The following is a 22,392-nucleotide window of genomic DNA, read 5'->3' on the forward strand; positions in this document are numbered from 1 at the left end:
TGTGATGCATGCGCCGGAGCTTTGTCCTGCAAAATGATGGGCGAGTTCTACAGAAAGTGTTGTCGTTTCTTTCCCACAGCTGGTTGCATGCTGTGATCCAAAAGTAAACAGTAGTACACCACAATGACTGACTGCCGCTGGGGAACGGCGTGCGTTTCTGTAACACCATCACAGCCGTAACACCACCACAGCCGTAACACCACCACAGCCGTGCACGAGAATCGCAGTGACATTCACTTCGCTCGGATCCTGACATACTTTCCATTTTTTTGACTGTCCTTTCAAGTATGGCTCGAACGGCTTGGCCCATGTCTTACCCAATGTAATGATATGACATAAGAAAGCCTTTCCTTCGCATTCACAACGATTCAAGTGGTTCCCGGCAGCGTGTCCAGCCGCTTGTCCAAACTGAAGAACAGTCCTGTGCGCTAATCCTTTCTCTCGAGCTAGCTCACGAAATGTATGGCGTGAATCACTGTACAACAACGCGCGCGGTAAGTGCACACTCTTCTTCAATGACCGGCGGCGACTTGGCTGAGAAAATTTCTACCATACTTAAGATAGTGACTCCTCTGGAAGAACATGCGTTGATGACTATCCACAACTATACGAAATACTTCGAAATTTATACGCTGACTCCGAATTCCTTTGCATGGTCAGTGTAGGTGTAGATATACTACCATTAGTAACACACCAAAACTTGTGCCGATCCGGGCAATACGGGTTCGAGTTCCCGACCGGCGCAAATCTTCATCGTCACTAATAGGTAGTATACCTAAACCTGTGCAGGTGATGCAAAGGAATTTGACTGAAAGTTTTTACCTATCTTGCTACGGTTCTGTGAGATTCCCTCAAGTCTGCTGATCTTAATGACAATGTCGTAATGTACATCCTCTGGCATACTGAATTCACATACAAGACCGTTGTTCTTGTTTCGAAAACATCGTGAAAGCAATACATTAGAATGTCCGCTACACGAGATTGTGTTCTCGTGACTGCGCATGTACGTGATGAGAGAAGGGAGAGTCAATCTGCGCGAAGGTAAGGTACGTAACTAACGCGTGTTACAAGCGACATAAATTTATTCCGTTGCATTACGTCTCTACAACAATGTTGCCACTATTAAAGTTCCAAGCTTCGAGTTCCCAGTCACTCCCCCAAACAGCCCAAACAGAAATAAACGTTATAGTGATCTTCACTGCGAAGATTACTTTGACGCAATTCTCCAACCTACTCAGTCCTGTGCAACTCTCTTCATCTGGATGAAGTATGTAACCTACATCTAATAGAGACGTAGCCAGAAGAAGTCTACTAATGTCAAACACAGGCGTTCGTTCGAATAAGGTTGGTTCAAATGGCTCTGAGCACTATGGGACTTAACTTCTGAGGTCATCAGTCCCCTAGAATTTAGAACTACTTAAACCTAAATAACCTAAGGACATTACAAACATCCATGTCCGAGGCAGGATTCGAACCTGCGACCGTAGCGGTCGCGCGGTTCCAGACTGTAGCGCCTAGAACCGCTCGGCCACTGCGGCCGGCTTTGAGTAAGGAATTTCTGAGAATGGATGTTTGGAGCGCAGCACTGCACTGTGTAGGGTTATTCTAAATGATGGACCTATTTTCAAACATTCGTATGTATTCAAGTACAAATCCAAAATGAACAAGTTTTGTACTAATGAAAAGAATGAGTTTCAAAGTTTTTGTCGGGCGGCGGTGGGCGGGCGGTGATGGTTTCAGAAGCGACCGGTAGAGTTCGCGCGGCAATAGGGCTGTTATTCCGTTTCACTGTCAGTTGTGAGTGAGATGGCGACTGGAGAGCACAAGGTTTTCTGCGTTCTAGAGTTCGTGAAAAGTGAGTAGCAAATTGCAGTGCAGCGTGAATTTCGTACCAAATTCGGTATTCAGCCACAAACTCGCAAAAGCGCGATTAAGTAATTTAAACAGACTGGGAGTGTTGCAAAGGAAAAAGCACAAGGCGAGCGCCTGAGTCAGAGGATGATGTCCGACGGATTCAAGAAAGTTTTGCGCGCAGTCCCAGTAAGTCTACCAATAGCGCCAGTCGAGAACTTGGAGTACCCCAAGCAACTGTATGGAAAGTTCCGAACGGCGTTTGCTGTACAAGCCCTACCGATTACAACTTGTGCAGGCTTTCAACCCCAATGACAAAGAGTAGCGTCTCGCATTTTGTGCTATGTGCTAGCAATGATGGAGGCTGAAGCACTTCCACAGCGTGTAATTTTTAGCGATGAAGCGACGTTCCACTTTAGCGGAAAAGTGAACAGACACAACGTTCGCATATGGGGTTTGCAAAATCCACGTTCACAATTGCAACACGAAAGAGACTCACAGAAGATCAAGGCGTTACGTGCCGTATTCCCTGCAAAGGTTTATGAACCTTTTTTTTTTTTCGGAAAGAACTATAACGGGAATAACGTACGTGGGAATGTTGCAACAATGGCTGTCCCCTCAAGTTATGGAAGATTTCCAAGACTTCGTTTTCCAACAGAATGGAGCTTCGCCCCATTGTCACCGTGATGTATGAGGCTTTCTGAATGACTCCCTTCCTCAGCGCTGGATAGGTAGCATGGGACTTTAGGATCTGGCTCTGCACTTCTGGCCACCGAGATCTCCTGATCTGACACCCTGCAACTATTTCTTATGGGGTTCAGTGAAGGAAGCTGTCTACGTTCCGCCTCTACCAACCACTCTGAACGATCTGCGGAACCGGACCACTGCCGCCGTACACTCAATAACAGCAGATACTCTTTCGCAAGTGTGGGACGAGTTTGGCTAGCACGTCGATGTTTGCCGTGCAGCCAGTGGTGGCCACGTTTAACATTTATAACATTTATCACATTTCTAATTATTAAATAATTATTAAAACCAATGATTTACAAATTATTAAATTTATTTAATTGATATCAAACATTACGAAAAAACTCTGAAACTTGTTCATTTTGGACTTGTAGGCGTACTTGAATAAATACGAAGTTTTGAAAATGGGTCCATCATTTAGAATAACCCTGAATTTCAGTGAGTCAAGCATAGTGGGAAAACTGTAGAAGACGAGAATCGAAGCGTTTAATGTGGAGTGCAACAGAAGAATGTTGAAAATTAGGTTTGTGTGATAAGGCATGGCGAAGAAAGGAACGTGTGGAAAATACTGACAAAAAGGATGATGGGACATGTGTTAAGACATCAGGGAATAGCCTCCGTGGGAATAGACGGAAGTGTAGAGGGGTAAGAACTACAGCGGACTACGTAGACTAGAATGCACCCAACAAATAAATGGGGACTTAGGGTACGAATGGTATTCTGAGATAGAGAGATTGACGCAGGAGAGGAATCCGTGGCGGTCCGCATAAAGCAAGTCAGAATAAAAAGTGTCAATCGGATGCGATATGGAGGGCCATGGAAACAGCACGCCGCTCTCTCCTGGCCGTTGCCCGGTTCCCAGACTGAATTGGCATCACGAGGCACAGAGGACTCCGTTGAAGTACAACTGGCGGTAAGTTGATGATGACGACGATGAACCTTGTCAGACTGTGGCGTACAGTGGGCGCTGCGCAGAGCGGCAGCGGCGGACCCCGGCCTGAGCCCACAGCTCCGGTGTCTGCTGAGGCTGCCGTGGCCTCGCCGTGAGAAACTCCCGCCGCGAGAGATAGCGACACATCTGCGGTGACGCAGAATGCGCTGTACAGGCGGGCGACAGTGCCGACGCCTCGCCGCTTCATGACCGCTCAGCACCCGCACTGTTCCACGTGCGACCAAGTGCTCTCTCTCGTAAACAAACAGACACAGCAGAGAGAGAGAGAGAGAGAGAGAGAGAGAGAGAGAGAGAGAGAGAGAGAGAGAGGAGAGGGGGAAACAGCATACCAGGTTCCAGGTACAAGTGGTACGTACAGGATAACGATTGCGGAGGGGAGACTGGAGGCAGATAATCCTCGTCACCACGCTGACAAGAGGGAGTGCGCTGGGACGTCGGCTTTCCAAGTGTGAAAAAGGAACTACCACTTGTAGGAACCATGAACGTAGATTGCATGCGACAGTGAAAGGGTCTATAAAACGAGTTAAGCTTTGTTAATTTAGAAGTGGTTGTATCGATGCGATTTTTTGATTGAAGCCAACAAGAAATTTCAGCAACATTTTACTCTAAGATGGTTAGTCTATTTATTAAATTAATTTGTGTGTGTTTCGCCACCTGTGTTATTGTTGTTAGTTAATTAGTTAGTTGTCTGTTCCATAGATAATACATTTAACATTTTCATGAGGATTGTCTCAGTACACTGGATGCAAAAAAATTCACAGGGTTTCTCGCTACAAGTCCATGCAGCGTTAGACATCCGTGATGGTCTTCAGACTGCCTTGTAGAGGTGTGACTGAAAATGTCGTCAGTTTACGTTAACGCACAACAGACATCTGAACGTTAAACACTGTCAGGGATTTCAGTAATAATGGCTGCAGCTTAGGGCAAAAGGGCCACCATGTTCCCTGGAGTGTCATCGGTGTCTCCGTGTCCCCCCGACCCCCCACGTACATAGATACACAAAAAATAATACATAGGTCAGCAACATATCTAAAACAATATTCATCACACCTAAGTTTGAACATCGCCTCTGAACATCGCTAGTGGCAAAACCTTAAAAGATAGCTGGCGGGGAAATTGTGCGCGTCTGACATTTTTGTCACATAAAAAGTGTTTCTTTTTGTCTCCTCTAAACACCCTAAAATTGTCTGTTCCATATAAATACATGAAAAAACATTTATGTGGCTTACATGCTGGCTATTTATAGGTTATTCTTGTGTATGATTGACTAATTATCTCGATTCGAGAGTTCCTCTATTGTAGAAAGGAATTGTCAAAGAGAAACATCTTCAGTCTACATTTGAAAACACTTCTCTTATCTGTCAGACCTTTCACTTCCCTGGGTACATTGTCAAAGAATTTAATATAACTTCATATTTCGCCGCTTTCTGTGCCAAAGCTATATTCATTAAAGGATCATGAAGATCATTTTCACTTCCAGTAATGTACTTCGGAATAACTCTGTTACTCTCAAACTCACATCGATTGCTGATAAAATATTTCGTTAGTGAATAAATTTACTGTCACACTGCGTTTAATATTCCCAGTTGCTTGAGGAGATGCGCGCAAGATATACGCGTGTGGACCACGCACATATTTATAATTACACGGTCAGACGACACGGCCTCTCATGCATGAAACAGTACAAGTCGTAAAACAAGCTACTACGGCGTACTATTTGCGGCATTTTATTGCAAAATAAAGCAAAAATACGATACATAAACAGAACTACCACCATTACGAAACTGTTTAATGTAAAAGTAATTTCCTGATGAATATTTGGTGGTGTTCCCAATAACAGCACAGTGCCGAAACACAAAATTTATTAAGTGAACTATCGACGTTAGACTAAAAGTCACTGTAACATTTGTTCCCCTCAACGGATCACATCAGTAAAGAGAAACACATGTCACTACGACCACTTAAGTTCACACAATTCAGCGCTTTATGTAAATAAATCGCAAGTGGCGAAAAACACTTCCGCAGATATGCTACGATTCCCGACCTTCGAAAGCCAAGGTCCCAGTCGCAGTCTGCCCTGGTTAGTTTAACAGCAATACTAATAAAAATCACTGCAAAAACTATTTGCAACTACTAGTCTAACTATGATTTCAACTAGAATATCTGTGCTATGATATTTCTCCCAAATATTTCTGTATTTTCTGAATGACGCAAGCTTTGCCTCTTAACAAACTAATGCAAACATTGAAAATATTTTTGTCAGCCTGAGAGTACGCTGTTAAGTCTCTGTATACCGTCTGCCACCCTTGTACCCCATCTCTAATGACTTTGAACTTCCTTCTGTCCTTCCGTCCTTGTTTCACTTTTGCATTGTCTTGCCTTCTTGTCTCGTTTCGGGGTGTCATGTGTGACAGATATGAACAGCGCTTTTCATCATAATCGCCACATTGACATGGGAAGTTATTGTACTCACTCTGCTTCGGTATTCCAGTTTTATCCACGCAGTAGATAATCTTCCAGGATATTTAAGACAGGAGTAAATGCATGACAATACAGGGGCTGCCAATGAGATTTTTTTTTTCAACTGAGAACAAAAATACCTATATACAGGGTGTCCCAGCTATCTTGTCCACCCAAAATATCTCTGGAACAGTAATAGCTATTGGAAAACGACTTTCACCGGTATAAATGTAGGGCTGGGGCCCATGAATGTACATATTTGGAAACATTCTAAAACGAAAGCATATGTGTTTTTTAACACAAACTTATGTTTTTTTTAAATGAGCCTCCTATATTTTTTCTTCAGCAATCCATAGCATGACATAGCACATACACAATGGCGTTGACTGCATCGCAATATTCCCATTACACCGTGCGGCTAAAGGCGCTGCAGTCTGGAACCGCAAGACCGCTACGGTCGCAGGTTAGAATCCTGCCTCGGGCATGGATGTTTGTGATGTCCTTAGGTTAGTTAGGTTTAAGTAGTTCTAAGTTCTAGAGGACTGATGACCACAGCAGTTGAGTCCCACAGTGCTCAGAGCAATTTGACCCATTACATATATATATATATATATATATATATATATATATATATATATCAGTTCATGATATCCAGTCCTACAAATTTACTGTCTCTGATGGACACACGTCCAGATCATCCGCTCTCAAAACACCGCCATCTCTCTCCCCACATCCACCACTGCTGGCGGCTCACCTCCAACTGCCCAACACTACAATAGCAAATTCAAACTTTGCAAACCAGCCACAGACTGCACACAGCACAGTCAGTGATTTTCATTTAGAGCGCTACATGGCGTTACCAACATAAAAACCTAAACAGCCTATTTACACTCTAAACCAAAAACATTTTTAGCCATTTTATTGCAGATTTCGAATTCTCTTATCACGATGAGCACTTCGACATACGCTGCTGCCTCCTCTCTGATGTGTCGTGCATTACCATCTACAGCTGTACGCATCCATGTTGTTCCTGTATGTTTTCCAATGCGTTTGTCCATCTTTCCAAATGTCTTCGTATACGGTTGTACTATCTCGTGGAATCTAGCGTAGACGTTTCCTGGTCCATCCACCATCCGTTCGCCTTGTTAACAATTCGTGTTACGAACTCTCCGAAGAACGAACGTGCAGTGGCGAGCTCGTGGGGGGCCTCGCAAGGCCGGAAACAAAAGATGAGTAGGGAAGCAATCAGGGACTATGAAATCAGGTGACACAGTTGTTTTGACGAGAAACAAACGGCTGCTCTATCCACAACCTGCATATCAATATTATTTCGAAGTAGCTAAAGATTCAACAGCGAATTAAAGCAACTAAATGATTACAGAAACGAAAAAAACTTTGTAATTATAATTCCCTACACACTGAGAAACCGAAACCAGTAAACACATGAACAGCCATCATTTTGAGAGGAATTAATAAATTGTTCAAAATGGCGGCGACCGTAAAAAGATTCAACTATAAACGGATCACCTTGTTCGCCTTGAGGCGTGCACGAACACAGAACATCCCGTCGTCCCTAAGGCCAAGGCTGGGGCAGGTTAGGAAGTTTCGAGGTCAAAAAGGAAGCAGCCTGGTCTATGGCCCGGCAGGCGACAGCTAGCCGCCTGACCATCCTGCAAGTTGGCATCAAAACTACTTTTTTCAGCCGTAGACACACTAGTGTGAGGTGCCGACCAGCTAACAAAACCCTGAGCATCGCCGCTGCAGCCCATTCTGGAACGTTTTCTTGGAAGGTCCACCAGCTGCCGTCTCACCCGCGACCGCCTGTTGTCCATAGGTAAGGACTTACATGCGACGGTAATAACGCTTAACGGTTCGTGACTTCGGGCAGAGTCTAATAATGATAGCCGTTTCGGTCGTTTGGCGATCGTGAGTATTTCGCTATAATACGGCAGAGGAACAGCGGCAGCCATTGTCATGGTTAAGGATTCTCACTCCGAAGTATTCTCAGATCAACTTATGTAGCTATAGGTGAATGCTATATCAATATGACAATCTGTGAAGGTGTGTATTTTAGTTGAGGCTGCCCTCGGTTAAAAATATGTTGGTCCGTGCTAATTTCAGAATGTATTTCTTTGTGGTAGTTGCTAAACCTTATTTGTGTTGCGGTATCTACTACCTTCCCTCTGTATCCATTCAAATCAGTGGCTCTGCAAGCAGGGTCGTAGTGCATGCCTTCCCACGGTCTGATGCTGGATAGACTAATAACATGTGAGAGAGCCCGACAGCCTATCGATATTTATCTCATCCACTACCTGGGACAAGCTCTTTTCATTCAGACCGCCTGGGATACGAAAACTGTGGCAGTCACTTAAGGTGTGATGGCGCATCCCGGTTAGCTGTGCCACTCACCTGCATTCCACTTCATTACTGTCACAGCTGCGTCTTGCACTCCAGTCTATTCCCTATCCCATCCGTTTTTTTTTTCCGCGTCCCTCCGAACTACCTCCAATCTGCATCTCATTGGGTCTCGCTAAGCAACCTTCAGGTTTTGAAACTGTTCTGTTTAGAAGTCCATGTCCCCTGCAGTAAGTCAAATTTTTAACAAAAGCGATTTCAGGTTCTCTTTCCTGTGATTTCATTGTTAACGAGTGCAATTTTCCTTTATACATTTTCATTGTACATTACTTTAGTCGTACAATAGTTGAATTCCAAACTTACATTCAATCTTTCTCTATTAAACTTCCCGGGCAGTACGATGTGCAACCAGCAAATGTTTTTAAACGTTACCTTCACAAACACCACACAGTTGGACCAATATTTTGTGTGTACATTTCTGGACATGTTTCAGGTTAAATTCGCTGTCAACAGTCTTAGCTTAAAGTGTACAGGACTGCGTACAGGCGTATTTGTTGAAGTTTATTTGGTTCAAATGGCTCTGAGCACTATGCGACTTAACTTCGGAGGTGATCAGTCGACTAGAACTTAAAACTAATTACAACTAACTAACCTAAGGACATCACACACATCCAAGCCCGAGGCAGGATTCGAACCTGCGACCGTAGCGGTCACGCGGTTCCAGACTGAAGCGCCTAGAACCGCACGGCCACACTGGCCGGCTCGTTGCACTCTGTTACAGGTAGGATGTAAGACTTAAAGCTAGTGGCTAGCTGTGAGAATTTGTCTGTTGGTCTAGGGACGCAGCATAATAGAGATTTTATAAAATGAAGTGATGAATGATATTGCTTGTTCTCATACAGAGCCAGTAAATGTTAGGTCATAGTTATTCCTATAAAAATGTAAAGCGTATTATTAATTTGTAAGGCTATAAGATTATTAAGGATTGAAATGATACTGATCGTTAACAGATATTGACCACTCTCCATGACAATTAGAGAAGAGTAATGAATTGATACTGTAACTCAAACGGAAAGCAACTGAAATAATATATTTAGCTTTAAATATGCCGCAACGCAATGTGCATTTCACTGAATTTTACAGTACTGACCCTTGAATGTAGGAACCAAGTATTTTTCATCAGATTTAACGCATAGGTTGATTAGGTATACGTGATCTGTAATAGTTTGTGTGTTTTGTAATCCTGGTACAGCGAAGTTAAATTTTGGAATCTATGTTGTCAAACCACATCAGACTTTTTCTCATGTAACAATCCAAGGTTTTTTTAATTACGTCAGTAAGTGAGAATTGTAGAACAGCTGACATATTCACTGATTTTGAAGTTAATGTAAAATGTTTGATGTAAGATTTTGTGAAGGAGAAACTTTATTTTGAATACAAATTTTCAAACTGAAGCACTCGGTCTTAGCACATCCCCTTATCAGTACCTCATCCTCTTCCATGTCGTGTTTATTTAAATCCAATGAATATTTATTTAAAATAAATCATTTTTCAATCAGAATCAGAAAAATATTAATGTGCCAGAATCAGGAAAGTATTAATCTTTGTAACAATTTCAATGCGGTCAGTATAGCACAGCGCTGAGCCAATGTCCAATATTTTCACGGAACATTTGCAAGGTTATTCATTTATCAACCAATCTACTGATATTATTTCTATCTATCGCGTGAGCCTCGTCCCGCATTTCCTCAGGATCAGCCATCGTTAATCGGATTTGGCATGTTAATGGTTAAGGGGTGGCCAGATCCAGATGCCCTTCTTGCCGCCATCTGCGAGATATGTTAAGTAACCGTAGGGCAATTCGAGGAGAACGAGAGAAACTTAGTAGCATCGCTATCGCGCTCCGGGGGAGCGCTATGAATCGCTGCCATGTCAGCCAACTTTCGCAAGCTCGCGAGTTTACTTGCGAATCCATATCTTATCGCAAGGTGGTAATTAGCGGCGTTGTCCCCTGGCTGAAGTGTAAACACTACCCGGCTTAAATCTCTTATCTCGGAGGCGGCACCGTGACGCAACGCGGGCGTGTCGCAATTAACCCGTTGGCGCGCCGCTGTGTGCGGAAATTCATAAGGCGTGCACACAAGCTTGTCTGCTTCCTGTCATACCACTCCGCATTATATTTTTTGGTACGGCGGACTTGTTCCTTCACCGCCTTGCTGTTAATCCTCCCCTGTAACCGATAATGTGAAAACCGTGCTCATGCCTGTGCGTCGATTGGTAGGTCGAATCCCCTTACTGTTGGAACCAGAAAGCTGTCTCACCCTGAACGCGAATAAATGCAACGTGCTGCACATACATAGGAGAAGAGAGTGCTCACTGTTCCATGTCACCGCTGGAAACAGTAAGATACCTAGAAACTAGCTTCTGAAGGGACCTATAGTGGAATGGCCACATAAAACTAATTGTAGGAAAAGAGGATGGCAAACTGGGACCCACTGGAAAGATCTTAAGGAAATGTAATTCATTCACGAAACAAGTGGTTTAAAAACCACTTCTTAGACCGATTCGTGAGTATTGTTCATCGGCCTGGGACCCAATCAAGAATGCATTAATAGAATGTACGGGTGTTTCCGCAAGAGTGTGCAAAAATTTAACAGGACTTAAGAGGACGCTCCACTGAACAATATGAGGTAGGGAAACTGGGATCGGAGAAACCAGTTTAAGGAGACAATAGGAATAAAATCACATTACTGTGTACTTTATTTACATTAGTTACGGTTAAATGCACATACCATCACTGACACATGAAGGTACCATTGGTACGTTATCTTACAATATGTGCTGAAACTGATTGCTAACAACCCCAAGCATGACACCGGCGAACAAGATTCTGACGTACCTTGACAAACATCCATGGTATGTTTCGAATCACATCACAGGCAGCTACAATTCTGGCAAACAATTCCATCTCCGTAGCTAGTGGGGTCTCAAACCCAAGTGACTTTCGATATCCCCATGGGAAATAATAAATGGCTCAAATGGCTCTCAGCACTATGGGACTTAACTGCTACGGTCATCAGTCCCCTAGAACTTAGAACTACTTAAACCTAACTAACCTAAGGACAGCACACAACACCCAGCTATCACGAGGCAGAGAAAATCCCTGACCCCGCCGGGAATCGAACCCGGGAACCCGGGCGTGGGAGAAATAATAAATGGAATTCACGTCAGGTGACCTCGCAGGCTATGGAATAGTACCTTTCGTTCCAATCCAGCGAGCAGGAAATACATCACTGACATGGTTGCGGACATCAATACAGAAGTTCCGCGATGCACCATCATGTTGTATCCACATCCTTTCACGAACAGCTGAGGGTACGTTCTCCACCAACTCGGGTATAACTCTCTGGACTAACCTCAAGTACAGGTGTCCATTAAGACAACCAGGGCCAATGAGATTGTCGCCTACAATTCCGGCCTAGATATTCACAGCAATACGTACTTGATGGTGTGACTCCACTACAGCATGAGGGTTTTCCTCACTGCACACATGGCGATTCCTGATCTTCGAAATACCATCACAATCAAATGGGGCCTCATCAGTAAACAGCACGATTTGGAGGGCATCTGGTCGATTAACCTATTGTTGGAGCAACCACTGACACAATGCGACCGTTGGTACAGAGTCGTCACAAACACTGCATGGATTCGTGGATGATATGGGTGTAATTATTGTTCGTGGAGTACTCGCTACACGTTACTACGTGCAGCGTCCATTTCACGTGCAATATGACGAGTACGTGTAGTGGGGTCCGCTGCCACACGTTCCAGCACAGCCTCGGGTGAGCGTGTGGTCCTCATGTTGCCAGGTCCCTCGTTTCTTCTGGAATGAAGAAACGAGGGACCTGGCAACCAGCCTCCCCCATTCGTCTTGACAGATAACGCCTGTTAGGAAATCGTTTCCTGTACAGCCCAGCAGCGAGAGCATTGCAACGTACTTCCCCACGCACTGGGTGCAGGTCAGTGAGTTCTGCGAAACTGTACAGGTACTGCTGTATCATATTGTACTGTATGTCCCTGAACAGCACTGAGTAATGAATGGGTCTGTCGTTGATTCACAGCATATACTGTCATGGGACAATGTAAATACGATGCAACAGAACTACCTTATGGACAAGTAAAGTAACCAAAACCTGCATCATGATTCCCTAATAATCGTCCTTGTTTCCTCGCAAGGAATAAAGAATGACCATGTAAATAAACAGCACAATATGTGTAAACGTCTTCGCATATTAGTTGTAAATAACATGGAAAACAGTGATTCTAGACACGTTTACTTCCATATCTTATTAAGCTGGCTTCTCCGACCTCAGGTTCCCTAATTCAAATTGTTCAGTGTAGCATTCTCTACGTCCTCTTACATTTTTGCACGCTTTTACGAAAACACCCTGTAGACAAACAAGAGCGGCACATTTCGTCACAGAATCGTTTAGTAAGTACAAGAGTATTACGGAGATACCAAACGAATTCCAGTTGCAGACGCTAGAAGAGTGGTGCTTACATTAAGGAGAGGTTTATTTTACAATCCATGAACAACCGGGGAACATGTCACTTCCTGTCACGTGTCTCGCGGAATGACATCTACGAAAACAGAAATAAATTAACTGACTGCGAATAACGTGGTTTCAGCTGTGTTAGATACAGATGTACTAACTATCGACGATATGTGAAAATTTGTGCTGGATTGAAACTCGAACCCGGGTTTCCCGCTTATCGCGAGAAGTCGCCTTAACCATTAGGCTAACCGTGCACGCCTCTCGGACCGAACCAAACTTCAAGTCACACTGTCTACATCGCTACACCGCAGTCCCCTATATTCACCACTAAATGCTTGCGGCTATAGTCTGTTTTCCCGCACCATTCAGAATGAGGCTACGTGGAGTTTTCGTCTTTTGCCTGCCTTCGCATGTAATATTTCCTAGTACGTCTGGATACACAAACTTTGTTGACGATAGACAGACGCCAGAAATTACTTTGAAATAGATTGGATGAATTCGAGTAACTTGGCTTCAACTGTATTAGGTACAGATGTACTAAGACTGTGGTACAGGGACTGTAGATCGTGTGACATATGGAAGTTTGGGTCGGTCCAGAAGGCGTGCACGAATAGCCTAACGCTTAAGGCGATCCTCGCCATAAGCGGGAAATCCGAGTCCGTCGAAAATTTTTATATGTACATCTACATCTAGTACATCTACATCTAACACAGCTGAAACCAAGTTATTCGCATTCAGCGAAATTACACCGAGGTGATGAAAGTCGTGGGATAGCGATAAGCACATATACAGATGGCGGTAATATCGCATACACAAGATAGAAAATGGCAGTTCATTGTTATTTGTACTTAGGTGTTACATATGAAAGGTTTCCGGTGTGATTATGGCCCCACGACGGGAATTAACTTTTCGGAAATCTTTCAGTAATTCAATGCTCCGAGAACCACTGTGTCAAGAATGTGCAGAGAATGTCAAATTTCAGGCATAATTTTACCACGAACAACGTAGTGGCCGACGGTCTCTGTTTAACGACCAAGAGCAGCGGCGTTGGCGTAGATTTGTCAGTGGCAAAAGACAATTAACAAAAAAAAAAGAAGGTTCAAATGGCTCTGAGCACTATGGGACTCAACTGCTGAGGTCATTAGTCCCCTAGAACTTAGAACTAGTTAAACCTAACTAACCTAAGGACATCACAAACATCCATGCCCGAGGCAGGATTCGAACCTGCGACCGTAGCAGTCTTGCGGTTCCAGACTGCAGTGCCTTTAACCGCACGGCCACTTCGGCCGGCAAAAGAGAATTAACACTGCCCGATATAATCACAGTAACCAATGTGGGACTAGGTTCAAGACTTTCTTGCACGTAGATCTCAACACGTCGCTCTTAACGGAACACAAATCTAGAGATGTACAGGTAATTTTCGGAGTACTCAAAGAAGTGTGATGGGATCGTTACTGTTTGCAGTGTATACAAATGATCCTGTAGCAACCGTCGGATGCTCTTTAAGACAGTTCGCAGATGATGCGGTTGTATATAACAAAGTACTAAAGGTAGAAGACAGTATCGATTTGCAGAATTACATGCAGAGGATTGATGAATCTTGCAGGCTCTGGCAGTCGACCCTGAACGTAAATAAACGTAACATGCTGCGCAGACATAGGAAAAGAAATCCACTACTGTACAACTACACTAGGAGTAACTAACCAAAGCAACTTTAAGTGGAATGACCACATAAAACGAACAGTAGGAAAATCATATGCCAGACTGATATTTACAGGAAGAATATTAAGGAAATGTAACTCATCCACGAAGGAAGTGGCTTATAAGGTGCCTGTTCGACCGATTTTGGAGTATTGTTCATTAATATGGTATGCTTACGACGTAGGACTGATAGAAGAGATACAGAAGATCCGATAAAGAGGGGTGCATTTCGTCAAGAGTTCGTTTAGTCGGCGCGAGAACATTGCAGAGACGCTTAACAAACTCCTATGGCGTTATGCATCACGGAGAGGTTTACCACTGAAATTTCGAGAGAGTACTTTCCGGAAAGGGCCGGACAACATATTACGAGGTGCATTCAAGTTCTAAGGCCTCCGATTTTTTTTCTAATTAACTACTCACTCGAAATCGATGAAACTGGCGTTACTTCTCGACGTAATCGCCCTGCAGACGTACAAATTTTTCACAACGCTGACGCCATGATTCCATGGCAGCGGCGAAGGCTTCTTTAGGAGTCTGTTTTGACCACTGGAAAATCGCTGAGGCAATAGCAGCACGGCTGGTGAATGTGCGGCCACGGAGAGTGTCTTTCATTGTTGGAAAAAGCCAAAAGTCACTAGGAGCCAGGTCAGGTGAGTAGGGAGCATGAGGAATCACTTCAAAGTTGTTATCACGAAGAAACTGTTGCGTAACGTTAGCTCGATGTGCGGGTGCGTTGTCTTGGTGAAACAGCACACGTGCAGCCCTTCCTGGACGTTTTTGTTGCAGTGCAGGAAGGAATTTGTTCTTCAAAACATTTTCGTAGGATGCACCTGTCACCATAGTGCCCTTTGGAACGCTATGGGTAAGGATTACGTCCTCGCTGTCCCAGAATATGGACACCATCATTTTTTCAGCACTGGCGGTTACCCGAAATTTTTTTGGTGGCGGTGAATCAGTGTGCTTCCATTGAGCTGACTGGCGCTTTGTTTCTGGATTGAAAAATGGCATCCACGTCTCATCCATTGTCACAACCGACGAAAAAAAGTCCCATTCGTGCTGTCGTTGCGCGTCAACATTGCTTGGCAACATGCCACACGGGCAGCCGTGTGGTCGTCCGTCAGCATTCGTGGCACCCACCTGGATGACACTTTTCCCATTTTCAGGTCGTCATGCAGGATTGTGTGCACAGAACCCACAGAAATGCCAACTCTGGAGGCGATCTGTTCAACAGTCATTCGGCGACCCCCAAAAACAATTCTCTCCACTTTCTCGATCATGTTGTCAGACCGGCTTGTGCCAGCCCGAGGTTGTTTCGGTTTGTTGTCACACGATGTTCTGCCTTCATTAAACTGTCACACCCACGAACGCACTTTCGACACATCCATAACTCCATCACACGTCTCCTTCAACTGTCGATGAATTTCAATTGGTTTCGTACCACGCAAATTCAGAAAACGAATGATTGCACGCTGTTCAAGTAAGGAAAACGTCGCCATTTTAAGTATTTAAAACAGTTCTCATTCTCGCCTCTGGTGGTAAAATTCCATCTGCCGTACGGTGCGGCCATCTCTGGGACGTATTGACAATGAACGCGGCCTCATTTTAAAACAATGCGCATGTTTCTATCTCTTTCCAGTCCGGAGAAAAAAAAATCGGAGGCCTTAGAACTTGAATGCACCTCGTACTTCTTCCCACATGCTACCACGAAGACGAAATTGGAGAAATTAGAACCAATACACAGGCTTACCGACTAACGTTCTTCCCACGCGCTATTCCTGAAGTGAACAGGGATGGGGGCTTCAGTTAGTGGTACAAAAAGTAACCTCCGCCACATACCATTAGGTGGCTTGTGGAGTATGGTGACGTATGTTTCGTTACTCGCTTCCCTTCCCGCAGGTTCGCGTCGACTCGGCGGTTTTCATATTCCTCCTACTTCTTATGCTTGGCGTAGCAATTCGTTAGCGATGTTGAGTACCTGACACAAATGTCACCCGCCACGTTTTGCTTTTCCACATGCTTTGTGTGTCCGACTCGGCCGAAGACAGTAGTACTCGTATCCTCAAGTTTCATCTTTCCACACGCTACGGCTTGCAATGTATGCCAAGCCGCCAGCTTTTCGAAGGCCCGCAGCGTCAAGTGTATGTTTTAACAGGGTTAAGCCAAGTGGCCGGATCGCGACTACCGCCGTCCAGCGACCTGATCTCGCCATGCCTTGCCGCTGCAGAAGCCGTCCGTCGTACGGCAGAATTTCGGGTCTGCCTGCACTCAACCACTTGAGAAGAAGTGGCATGACTATTCAATTTGGGATTATTCTAATATGTCAACGAGTTCAACCACTGGAACTTCAGCTATTATTGTTGGTACTAGTGTTATAAGAAGTCGATTCAAATACAGACAATATGTGAGGATCGAACACTGATAAAAGAACCTACAACAGAAACAAAAATAACTTACATGCCAACAAGATCTTTGGGTTAAATAACGAATAAGACGAAAGAATCTACACGTAAGACAAATGTTAAATTAGTATTTCGTAGGACCAATAATCATAAAACACGACTTCGATCAGTTGTATGATCCACATCGAGCAAGCGGGAAGAAACATCCACATTAGATTCAACGAATATATAGTAGCATGTGAAAGCTACCAATGAACTTTCTACCTAAATCCTGAAATTGGAAACACCAAGCACAACACAGTGAAAATACTGTACAAATTTTAAACAAAATACCGAAATGACGTACTATGAATATTTTAGAACAACCAGAAATACACTAGTTCTATTCAAAAAATCCAGAACTTTGTCCACAATATGTTTCTACGCTTACCTTTTACTTATTGTACATGGTCTCCTTCGAAATGTTCTCCTCCACAATTGATACACCGCTCCCAACGCCACTTCCACTTCCGTAAGCAGTCTTGATACGCCTCTTGCTGGGTCGCGCGAAGTGCCGTCTGCGAATTTTTTTTTAACTCGTCTATCGTTACAAATATTCGTCCTTTCAACGTGGGTTTTCAACTGTAGGAATAAAAAAAAGTCCGCAGGGGCCAGGTCTGGAGAGTACGAAGGACGAGGCTGCGCAGTGGTTTCGTTTTTTTGTGAAACAGTCGCACACCAACAGGGATGAATGTGCGGGTGCCTTATCGTGATTCAAGAGTCATGAATTCTCTCGCCACATTTCAGACCGTTTCCTTCTGACAGCGACTTTCCCCGTCGGAGGTTCGAGTCCTCCCTCAGCCATGGGTGTGTGTGTGTGTGTGTGTGTGTGTGTGTGTGTGTGTGTGTGTGTGTGTGTGTCGTCCTTGGCGTAAGTTAGGGTAAGTAATGCGTAAGCTTAGGGACCGATGACCTCAGCAGTTTCGTCCCATAAGACCTTAACGACAAATTTCCAATTTTTCCTTCTGACATGATTTCATGACCTGCTCCAACTGAAGTGTTAAAAAAAATTCTTCTGCAACCTCTCGGACAGTCAGTCTTCGATTGGCACGCACAATTTCGTTGGAGTTCCTGATCTCAGCGTCGTCGTTAGGCGCCGAAGGACGTCCTGGACAAGGAACATCGTTAACTTCCGTCCGGCCATTTTTAAACCATGTGAACCATTTGTAAGACCGATTACAGCTTAAGGACTCATCACCGTAGACTTCCTGCTTCATTTGGTGTATCTCTGTAAAGCTTTTCTTGAGTTTCACGCAAAACTTAATGCAGACGCGTTGCTCGACTAACTCTCCCATTTCGAAATTCGCAAATTGTGTGACACGACGTTCTACTCAATATAGCACTGCACAATAAATAACAAACACACAACAATGAAATTTACAGCAGTTACACATTAAACACAGGAGTGTGCAAGGATGCCAACAACATTTCGCTCCAACACAACGCTGGCGCGAAGTTACCAATGTTCCGGAATTTTTTGAAGCGACCTCGTACAGTACAAACATACGAGAAATTTCCCGAGCGACTTATTCAGTGGAAAAACTGACCTAAAGCACAAGGCCTACTTTAAAATTTTATTGCCATGACCATGAGAAAGGATATGAAATCACATATAACACATCGACAAAAATTTGTAACCCGATGCTACTATGCAACGAAAACACCATCCCTGACTCTCAAACATGAAAAATCAGTACACATACAGTATCTACGGATCCTAACTGCCAAATAGCTGCCATGCAACTGTCAAGAAAAATTTCATATTCTAAAAATTACTTGATTATAATAATATTATTTCATAAAAGAGAGCTCACATTTGGCCTCTGAGTACCACATGATCATCAATTTCCCGGAGACACAAGTAAAAATCCAATTAATAAAAATGACTGTTTATCATAAGTAAGATGTAAATAAGATTCACTATTCACAGCACCCACATGTGCACCTGAAAATAGCCTTGTAAGCCGAAGCAAAGAATGGTTCAAATGGCTCTGAGCACTATGGGACTCAACTGCTGTGGTCATAAGTCCCCTAGAACTTAGAACTACTTAAACCTAACTAACCTAAGGACATCACACACATCCATGCCCGAGGCAGGATTCGAACCTGCGACCGTAGCGGTCGTGCGGTTCCAGACTGTAGCGCCTTTAACCGCTCGGCCACTTCGGCCGGCTAGGCGAAGCAAGAAAGCTTGTTGTGCAGAAATCTCTACATATAAACAAATAAAGATACACTGGTGTTACTGCAACTGACTGCTTAAAAAATGTCTTATTTCGATTCGCTTCATGCTGCAGGCCCCATTGACAACACTGTTATTACCAGCACAGCCATGGTGACAATGTGTGTGAATTGCTACGGGACCCAGCTGCTGAGGTCATCGCTCCCTAGACTACTTAAACAAAGTACCACACACACACACACACACACACACACACACACACACACACACAGCCGAGGAAGAACTCGAACCTCCGGCGGGAGAGACCGCGCAAGTGGTAAAATTCATCAGTAGATACGAGGAGACTTGAAAAAGTAAGTTACACATTACTTTGACAGACCAAGTAAGATGTACGGAATGCTGCAATACGCTTCACAGTGGCACAAAGAGGTGACACTATTTATCAACATAGTCACCACGTCTCCGCTAGTAAGAGTCGAAAATTTCTAACAGCTGTTCGTTTACCCAGCGGCACGAATCTCCTCATTTGTCACGGTGCCTTTCACGTGCCCGCGTGCCAGCTCAAGTTAACACTCCGTTTCCAAGATTCGAAGAAACGCGCCGGCACCGGATCGAATGCAGCCGGCGGGTAAACGTCGAGGGCCGGCTGTGCCTGCCAGACTGCCGGCAGATTCCAACGATCACGAAGAAAGTGGAAAATTCTTCTGACTTGTTGAAGAGACCATCAAAATACCTTCTTCAATCTGCATCAATTTAGTGCACCTGTTTTCACAGGAACGATCAAACACGCGTGGTTCGCATCGAAAGTGGGCGAAGAAAGAACAGTCTTTTTGAATTTAAACGAACTGTGTTTCCCGGTATCCCTTCTGAAAGGTCCGTGTGCCTGAAAGGCAGTAGCTTTCATTAAATGTGCGCGGTGTCCTACGAATTTGTGTTTCGGTTGCTTCTACGACAAATACCATCCGGAATTCTGTTGTAGCACGGAAGGTGTTGCAAGCGATAGCGAGTAAGACGATTTTGCAACGAACGGAACACACATTTGAAGAAAGTTTGCCGTAATGATTTATTTATTAACGTAATTACTACTGCGAAAATTACTACTTTTGGAACAATTTTGGAAAGACATATTATTTAATGATAGTCTGTAGGATGAAACTGAAAAAAAAAAAAAAAAAAAGGTGCACGGTCAGGATGTGAATCTTCAGCGCCAGTGTGGTAACTAAGAACCTTAGCTGCCGCACTACACTCGCTTGGTCAAAATGTGATTAGAGATACGGGTACAGAAGGTACGCATATAACTTCAACGCCGATTTTCTCGGAAACTAGGGCCGTCGCATGAAAAAACTCAAGTCAGGCAGGCAGAACGGGTCCCTCTACGACATACCTACGATTCATCGAAATCCATAATTAACACGTCACATAGTCCCCTCGTCAGCTAGACGATTCGTAAACATTTAGAAATGTTTACACAGTTTCACATGAGATATTACTAGACGCAGTCTGGTGGGGTATACAAATTTCGTCCCGAGGGGGAAGTGATGACGGCAGGAACGTCATCTGACCACCCTCCACCACAAACATTGCCAAATCCAAAAACTGGCATGCCATTCCGTGAAGATAGGGGAAAATGTCAGTAGTAAAAAGGTCACAGAGCGATTCCATAATGGCTGTCTGGACGTCCTCATCGACAGAAAATCTCTTTGCCCCAAAATGTTCTTTCAGCTTGCCGGAAAGATGGAAATCGCACTGTGCATGATCTGAACTTCCTGGCCAGTATCACCCACGTTTGTCAAAGTCTTAACACCATTTCGCTACAGCTACACGAGACATTGCATTTGGCCCATATACTGCCGGAATTTAACGGTGGACCTGTGTGCAGTTTAGGGGTTCTGCCGACAAGAACCGTGCTCTCCCGCGTACTCCAAGTTCGGAGTACGTTTCTCGCACAACAGCAGAACTTAACTTACTTTCTTAAATGACGCAAAAGGAAGAAAGGTTAGTCCAGAAAGAAATTTTCGCTTTGCAGCGAAGAGTGCGCAGATATGAAACTTCCTGACAGTTTACAACTGCGTGCCGGACACGGACTCGGACTTGGGACTTTCGTCTTTCCCGGGGCGAGTGCTCTACCGACGAAGCTACGTAAGCACGACACACGACCCGTCCCCACGGCTTTACTTCCACCAGTAACTCATCTCCTACCTCCCAAACCTTACAGAAGGTAGCCTGCGAAACTTGCAACGCTAACACTCCTGGAAGAAGGGATGTTCTGAAGACATGGCTCAGCCACAGTCTGGGCGAATTTTCCAGAATGAGATTTTCACTCTGCAGCGGAGTGTGCGCTGATAGGAAACTTCCTGGCAGATTAAAACTGTGTGACGGTCCGAGGCTCGAGCTCGGGACCTTTGCCTTTTGTGTGGCGGGCAGGTGCTCTGCCAGCTCCCTTGCCGCCCCCCCCCCCCCCCCGCCCCCCCACCCGAAGGACAAAGCAAAGGTACCAAATTCGAGTCTCTGTCCGGCGCACAGTTTTAATCTGTCAGGCAGTTTCAAGCACTATTAATGTTTAACATCCCGTAGACATCGAGGTCACGAGTAACGGAACACAAGCTCGAATTAATCTAGAAAGGGGAAGGAAATGAGCCTTTCGGAGGAACTATCCTCGCATTTGCCTTAAATGATTTAGGCAAAACATGGAAAACATTAATCTAGATAACCGGACGGGGATGGGAAGCGTCACTCTGCCAACCGCTGCGCCACGTACTTCGGTTTCTTAAGCCGCTACGTAGAAGTGAGAAATCTGTCGACGAGACAAAACACGCACACTATGGGCGCATTCACGAACACGATACTCTTATAACGTGTTAGGGTAGTTTTTTTAAAAAAGTATTTACGTGTAATGGCTACTTCTGTGATGAAAGTAAAGTGTAACGAATACTTTGTAACGGGTCATTATTTATACAGCACTAGTCAAAATATCACACCAACTTCAACACTCCCCGCAATTTTGACGCAGCGTCAGGGTTTCCCTCGAGTGCGCTTGCTGAGGCTCACGTCCGTTGGAAGGCGGCCAGATATTTCGAGCCCAGCCGCCCCCGGATTCATTTCTTTGCCGGATCGATGAGGCAGGACGGGATGGGATGGGATTTGCCGAATCCT

The sequence above is a fragment of the Schistocerca americana genome, chromosome 1, assembly GCF_021461395.2.
Source record: "Schistocerca americana isolate TAMUIC-IGC-003095 chromosome 1, iqSchAmer2.1, whole genome shotgun sequence".
Taxonomy (NCBI): Eukaryota; Metazoa; Arthropoda; class Insecta; order Orthoptera; family Acrididae; genus Schistocerca; species Schistocerca americana.